Source organism: Vigna unguiculata, chromosome 1 (genome assembly GCF_004118075.2).
Source record: "Vigna unguiculata cultivar IT97K-499-35 chromosome 1, ASM411807v1, whole genome shotgun sequence".
Taxonomy (NCBI): domain Eukaryota; kingdom Viridiplantae; phylum Streptophyta; class Magnoliopsida; order Fabales; family Fabaceae; genus Vigna; species Vigna unguiculata.
This window is the reverse complement of record NC_040279.1, coordinates 39,323,628-39,331,242: the sequence shown is the minus strand read 5'-3', so window position 1 is coordinate 39,331,242 and position 7,615 is coordinate 39,323,628. Positions and strand designations below refer to the sequence as shown.

The window sequence follows — 7,615 nt, the reverse complement described above, 5'->3', positions numbered from 1 at the left end:
AACTATTACTTAAAAAGAATGAGGAAAATCGGAGCATACAACATATCCAATAATGCGAATCCATCCTTATCTTGTTGACAAACTATCTAAATTAAATAGCATTATAGGAATATCTTATTAAAACCACGTACCTTGTTCTGATCTTTTTAGGATCTATCCCTAAAGTAAAATATTGTCTAAGGGTATTCTTGTAAAGAAAAATATACGAAAAAACACATCGTTTTCAAAATCATAAATAAGTGAATTAAAAGTAAAATAAACGCGATATAATTCTATGAAAAATATAAACGGAGAGGATAACTATAAAATATATTGCATAAATTATTCTTTTCTTTATACAAAGTAAAAATATATTAGATTGAATAAAAACGGTATATTTGTTTGTCACATCTTTTATCTTTCATCAAGAAATAAGTATATGTTTTCTGTTAATTTCCTTGCAGAAATAATTTTTTCCATGAAACCAAAGGGCACAAAATTCAGCAGAAAAGGATTTGATCGATCCAACCGAGGAAGAGGAAAAAATATATATAAAATTGAAGAATAGAAAATAGCGCCAAAGCTATCGACGGGGTTTTATTTATTCTGTGCCACACCAAAACCCTCTTTGTTTTACGCTACTGCCACACTCTTTTTGTTTCGGTATTCTTCGTTGCACTTTTATTCGCACCATAACTTTTTATGATTCTGCTTGGTCCTCGAAGTTTTTATTTTTCGCCCTCCGTTTCTGTTTTAGAGCTTCCCTACACTTGATCGAGGACATGGCTGCTGTCACAGAAGTTGGGGTATCCCAATTCCTGCAGGTTTGTTTTTACTCCCTGTCTTTGAATTAGCATTATGTGACGGACCCCTTTTATTTATTAGTTGTTGTTGTTGTTGTTGTCGTTTTTTCTTGGGGAAGGGGTGTTTCATGCTTTGATACTGTTATAGCATGTTTTGATTCAAGGTTTGTAGCTTTGGCATAGGTTGTTTTTATTTGTCAGTTTTTTGTTGATCACTTGGTGCAGCGTGTTAAACTAGCAAATGAAGTGCAGCTATGTTTTATGGGTTTTCCCTTTCCATTTGTTTTTTCCTTCTCCTTTACTGTTGTAGGAACATATTGGGATGGCTTGAAAGTTTGAATGGTTGACCTGGGTTTGTGTTTGTTTTGGTTATATCTTTGTCGTTGACAAGTTGGTGCACTATGTTTAATTTGGAAAATGAAAATGCATCTTTGTTGATGGGTTTTGTGAACTTATTTCAGGGTACTTCGAGGCAGACATTGTTTTTGAAGAAGAAACCTCAGAAACATAGAAGTCACATGCTTTGGGGTACGCTTTGGAATAGGAATTGGGCTTTGGGATCAACTCGAAGAGCTTTGCCTTTAAGTTGTCAGGCTCATGAAAATCCCAGAGCAGTGGTTTCTGGTGGTGTGAACAGTTCTGTAGAATAGCAACCTGGCTTAGTTGAGAAGCCTGCCTCGGAAGTTGTTCATTTATTCCGAGTCCCGTTTATGCAAAAAAGTGCAGCTGCTGAGCTTTTAAAGGATACTCAAGTGAAAATCTCTAGTCAGATCGTGGAAATACAAACGGAGCAATGTTATAATGTTGGCCTTAGTTCACAACTTTCGAGTGAAAATTTTCAGTCCTTAAATGGCTTCTTCAAGAAACATTTGAGCCCGAGAATCTGGGAAATGAGAGCTTTCTTGAGAAGAAGAGGAAGGAGGGGTTGAGTCCAGTTATAGTCGAGGTTGGTCCCAGGTTGTCATTTACCACAGCATGGTCTACTAATGCTGTGGCAATTTGCCATGCTTGTGGATTGACAGAAGTGACACGTTTGGAACGGTCAAGGAGGTACTTGTTGTTCACCACAAGTGAACTGCAAGATCATCAAATAAATGAATTTGCATCTATGGTGCATGATAGAATGACCGAATGTGTTTATAGTCAGAAGCTAACATCCTTTGAGACCAGTATTGTTCCTGAGGAGATTCGTTATATACCTGTATGGAGAGGGACGGAAGGCATTAGAAGAGATTAATCTAGAGATGGGTTTTGCTTTGATGACCAGGATTTAGAATACTACACCAAACTTTTCAGAGAAGACATTAAGCGCAACCCAACAAATGTGGAGTTGTTTGATATTGCGCAATCCAACAGTGAGCATAGCAGACATTGGTTTTTTACTGGAAAGATTTTCATTGATGGACAACTTATGGAAAAGACTCTAATGCAAATTGTGAAAAGTACTCTGCAGGCAAATCCAAATAACTCAGTTATTGGGTTTAAAGATAACTCAAGTGCAATAGGGGTTTCCCAGTAAAGCAGCTCCGACCAGTTCAGCCTGGCTCATCATGTCCTAGAAATTGCAGTACATGAGTTAGATATCTTGTTTACAGCTGAAACACATAATTTTCCATGTGCAGTGGCACCTTATCCTGGTGCAGAGACGGGTGCAGGAGGTCGCATTAGGGATACACATGCTACTGGAAGGGGTCCTTTGTCCAGGCAGCTACAGCTGGTTATTGTGTTGGGAATCTCAACACATCTGGCTTTTATGCTCCATGGGAAGACCCCTCCTTTACTTATCCATCAAATTTGGCACCACCTTTACAAATTCTCATAGATTCTAGTAATGGTGCATCTGATTATGGGAACAAATTTGGAGAGCCATTGATCCAGGGTTTTTGTAGAACTTTTGGAATGAGACTTCCTAGTGGGGAGAGACGAGAATGGTTGAAGCCAATCATGTTCAGTGCAGGCATTGGACAGATAGACCACCTTCATATAACAAAGGGAGAACCTGACATTGGGATGCTGGTTGTCAAGATTGGAGGCCCAGCTTATCGCATTGGTATGGGAGGTGGGCGGCCTCAAGCATGGTCAGTGGGCAGAATGATGCAGAGCTTGATTTCAATGCTGTGCAACGTGGGGATGCTGAGATGGCTCAAAAACTATATCGTCTTGTTCGGGCTGTATTGAGATGGGGGATAAAAACCCAATTATCAGCATTCATGATCAGGGTGCTGGTGGGAATTGCAATGTTGTAAAGGAAATTATATATCCAAAGGGTGCAGAGATAGATGTCCGAGCAATTGTGGTTGGTGATCATACAATGTCTGTTCTAGAAATTTGGGGGCAGAGTATCAGGAGCAGGATGCAATCTTGGTGAAGCCTGAAAGTCGTGATCTCTTGGAATCAATCTGTAGCAGGGAAAAAGTTTCAATGGCTGTTATTGGAACTATTAGTGGTGATGGACGTGTTGTGTTAGTCGATAGCCTAGCAACTCAACAGTGTATTTCAAATGGACTTCCTCCACCTCACCCGCAGTTGATCTTGAATTGGAGAAAGTCCTTGGTGACATGCCAAAAAATCTTTTAAACTTTAGTCGGGTGGTCTATGAGCGGAGCCACTTGATATTGCACCTGGATTACAGTGATAGATTCTTTGAAGAGGGTGTTGAGTTTACCATCTGTCTGTTCAAACGTTTCTTAACTACAAAAGTTGATAGGTGTGTTACTGGTCTAGTTGCACAACAGCAAACTGTTGGTCCTTTGCAGATTCCCTTGCTGATGTTGCTGTTACAGCTCAAACTTTTACTGATTTGACTGGAGGTGCTTGTGCCATTGGGGAACAACCAATCAAAGGTTTGTTAGACCCCAAAGCAATGGCTCGGTTGGCTGTTGGAGAAGCACTAACAAATCTTGTATGGGCAAAAGGTCACTTCCTTTCTGATGTCAAGGCTAGTGGTAATTGGATGTATGCTGCCAAGCTTGATGGGGAAGGAGCTGACATGTATGATGCTGCCATATCTTTATCTGAAGCAATGATTGAACTTGGCATTGCTATTGATGGAGGGAAAGACAGCCTTTCTATGGCAGCCCGTTCTGATGGAGAAGTTGTCAAGGCTCCTGGAAATCTTGTTATCAGTGTTTATGTTACTTGTCCTGATATAACAAAAACAGTGACTCCAGACTTAAAACTTAGGATGAAGGTGTTTTGCTTCATATTGATTTGTCAAAAGGTAAGAGGCGGTTAGGTGGATCTGCTCTTGCCCAAGCGTTTGACCAAGTTGGGGATGAGTGTCCTGATCTTGATGACGTTCCTTATCTTAAAAAGGTCTTTGAAGGTGTTCAAGATCTTCTTACCGATGAACTGATATCTGCTGGCCATGATATTAGCGATGGTGGGCTACTTGTTTGTGCCTTAGAGATGGCATTTGCTGGTAATTGCGGACTTAATTTGAACTTGGCATCTCAAGGTAACAGTCTCTTCCAAACACTCTATGCTGAAGAGCTTGGGTTAGTTCTTGAAGTAAGCAAGAAAAATCTGACTTTGGTGATGGAATAAATTGGGCAATGTGGGAGTTTCAGCTGAAATCATTGGTCAAGTAACAGCCAATCCATCGATAGAAGTTAAGGTTGATGGGAGATTTTCTTAACAGAAAAAACTACCATCCTTAGGGACATGTGGGAAGAGACCAGTTTTCAGTTGGAGAAGTTCCAAAGACTGGCATCTTGTGTGGATATGGAGAAAGAAGGACTAAAACATCGATATGAACCCTCATGGGATCTGACCTATTCTCCTGTCTTCACTGAGGAAAGTTTTTGTCTGCAACTGTGAAACCTAAGTGGCTGTGATTAGAGAAGAAGGGAGCAATGGAGATAGAGAAATGGCTGCAGCTTTTTATGCTGCTGGTTTTGAGCCATGGGATGTTACCATGTCAGACCTTCTCAATAGAAAGATCTCTTTGCAAGAGTTCCGTGGAATTGTGTTTGTTGGTGGATTTAGCTATGCTGATGTGCTTGATTCGCAAAAGGTTGGTCTGCTTGCATAAGATTCAATGAGCATGTTTTGCAACAATTTCAGGAGTTTTACAAGCGACCAGACACTTTTAGTCTAGGTGTATGCAACGGGTGTCAGCTAATGGCTTTGTTGGGGTGGGTACCTGGTCCAGTAATTGGGGTGTGCATGGTGCTGGTGGCGACCTATCACAACCAAGGTTCATTCATAACGCTTCAGGGCGGTTTGAATGCCGCTTTACAAGCGTTACCATACTGCCCTCACCGGCTATGATGTTCAAGGGCATGGCAGGTAGCACAATGGGTATATGGGCTGCTCATGGTGAGGGAAAGGCTTATTTTCCAGATGAAGGTGTGTTTGACGAATAGTCATTCTGAGTTAGCTCCTATAAGATATTGTGATGATGCTGGAATCCAACTGAGTCCTACCCTTTCAATGTGAATGGCTCTCCTTTAGGGGTAGCAGCTATTTGTTCCCCAGATGGGAGGCATCTTGCCATGATGCCTCATCCAGAGCGTTGCTTCTTAATGTGGCAGTTCCCATGGTATCCAAAGCACTGGGATGTGGAGAAGAATGGGCCTAGTCCTTGGTTGCGCATGTTCCAGAATGCAAGAGAGTGGTGTTCTTGATACCACCATATGTTTTTTGTTCTTTTTTCTATAAAGCTCATGTCCTGTTTTTGTTGACGAATTATCCATCTCTTCCTTTTATTTACTCTATTTATCAATAATTACTGGACAGGTCTTGGCAGTTGAAAAATATCAAGATTCTTGATGAAACCTTTTTCAGTGCTAAAAATATTTGTACTTGAACAACTGTTTGTTACCAATATGCACACTGATTATAGGCTGTTGATCTGATGACTACCAATATGCACATTGATTATAGGTGGTTGATTTGATAAAACACTAAACCAGATGCCATGGTTGTGAGGATAGCATAATTTTAAAATTAAATTTGTAAAATAAATGTCTGCAACATAATGTTTATTTTTTATGCAATCATCCCGTATAAGTGAAGTTTAGTTGCCGCTTTAGTTTTCTTATTTATACACTGCTATGATGTTGCTTGGTTGGAATATGTTGGCAGGCAAGGAATAATGGCCAAATATTATTACTGCTTAGTGACTACAGGGAGTAAGTTCATTCAGTCCTTTGTTAAATCCTCCATTTGATCTGGTAATGGAAATAGTCTGAGTTCTATTCCAATGCATTCTGTTTGGAACATTGGTAATAGTGGTTCAATTATTTTTTGAACAAAGACAAATAGCTCAATAGGTGTGTGATGACTTATCTTCGAATTCCTGAAGAAATCAATATTATTCTGTGAGCAACAGTAGCTTATGTTATTGTTGATGGAAAATGGTCTATGCCTTCTGTCATGGCTCAATAGCATCGTATTGTATTTGAGCAGATTGTTAACACTGTAATTCCTTACTTCCAGACTGAGGATTTTAGAGTATATAAGCATATATATATATATTTGTGTTATAGTTCCTTTGTCAAAAGGACACCTTCCAAAACTTTTCTTCTATGGAGACTAATGCATAACAGCCATTCCTTCTGAAGAAAACTTAAACATTAGAGTTTAGGTGTTGTCATTGCCACTTCTGAGGAAACTTCAGAACATCTTTTCTTCATTGTGAATTATAGCTTCCAAGCTTTGGAGATGGTTTAATAATGATATTTTTTGTTGTGCCAGCTGTGTAAGCACCATGGACAAGCAATAATGTCATACATGGTTTAATAATTTTGGATTAACAGAAATAACATTCTTTTCAGGAATGGGAAACTGGATTGTGCCAAAGTAAAGAATAATATATATGATGCTGTAAATATCTCTGGAAACCAGTGATGAACAGGCTAACACTCCTTTGAGAAAGCACACGAAAATGATGCAGTGATGATCTCAGAGAAGAAGGGAAACTCCAAATGCAGATTCTCGTTCTTGGATATTTGTTATTGCTATTGTAGGACAAATTCTTTTACAGACACTTCCAAATAACCTCATAAAAGGGTTCTTTATTTAGCAAAGAGTCCTATGGAGAAAAACAAGCTTTTCCTTTTTTTTTTTCCTTTTCTATCTGCTTTTTGGTTTTAGAAAACAATGAAATTGTAAAATCACTACTTTAAAGTCATCTCCGGTACAAGTATGTTTATTTTATTCTACATGAATTTACCTTATCATATTATTTTAGAAGTATTACTTTTGATGTAAAAATCTCATAAGATAAATAATTTAATAATTTTCTGTTCACGTTTTAATTTTTTCAAACTGAAAAACGTACTTTCATTTTTATGCTTCAGAATCTTATTCAAAATTATAAGTATTAAAATGTATATCACATCAAGTGTCAACTAAGATTCCTTACAAAACCTAGATTTTAAAGTTATATTTTTATTATAATACTTATATGAGAGATATTTCAAAATATTTCAGATTTCCGAAAAAGCTTTGTTGAAGGACAAACTGAAATCTAAAGTATAAATGGATAAATAAAGTTTGTTAAAGTCGAGAATGCGATTGTCAACTTGAATTTTTTTCTTTTATGTCTTAAAAAAGTAGGGATTCATTATCTTATCAACATTACCATTTGTGGACCATTTAAATTTATCTAATATTCATTTAAATGTAATTTTATGGTAATTTAATGATGTGGAAACTAAGGTATCAGTCTCTTATTTAATTAAAATTTAATAGTTTTTTTAACTATAATTTTTTTTTCCAATTTCTTACAGTCTTTTCAGTTTTTTGTCTTTTATTAAATGAATCATGTCAATATAACTATTTCGTCAAATTCATGATAATAATAATGATATTATTATATATTGATA

The 7,615-nt window shown here is 37.7% G+C and overlaps 1 pseudogene; it reads left to right on the top strand.

Annotated features, from left to right (window-relative positions):
- The first annotated feature begins 400 nt into the window (after window positions 1-400).
- On the top strand, window positions 401-5,596 carry LOC114180794 (annotated as a pseudogene).
- The last annotated feature ends 2,019 nt before the right edge of the window (window positions 5,597-7,615 follow it).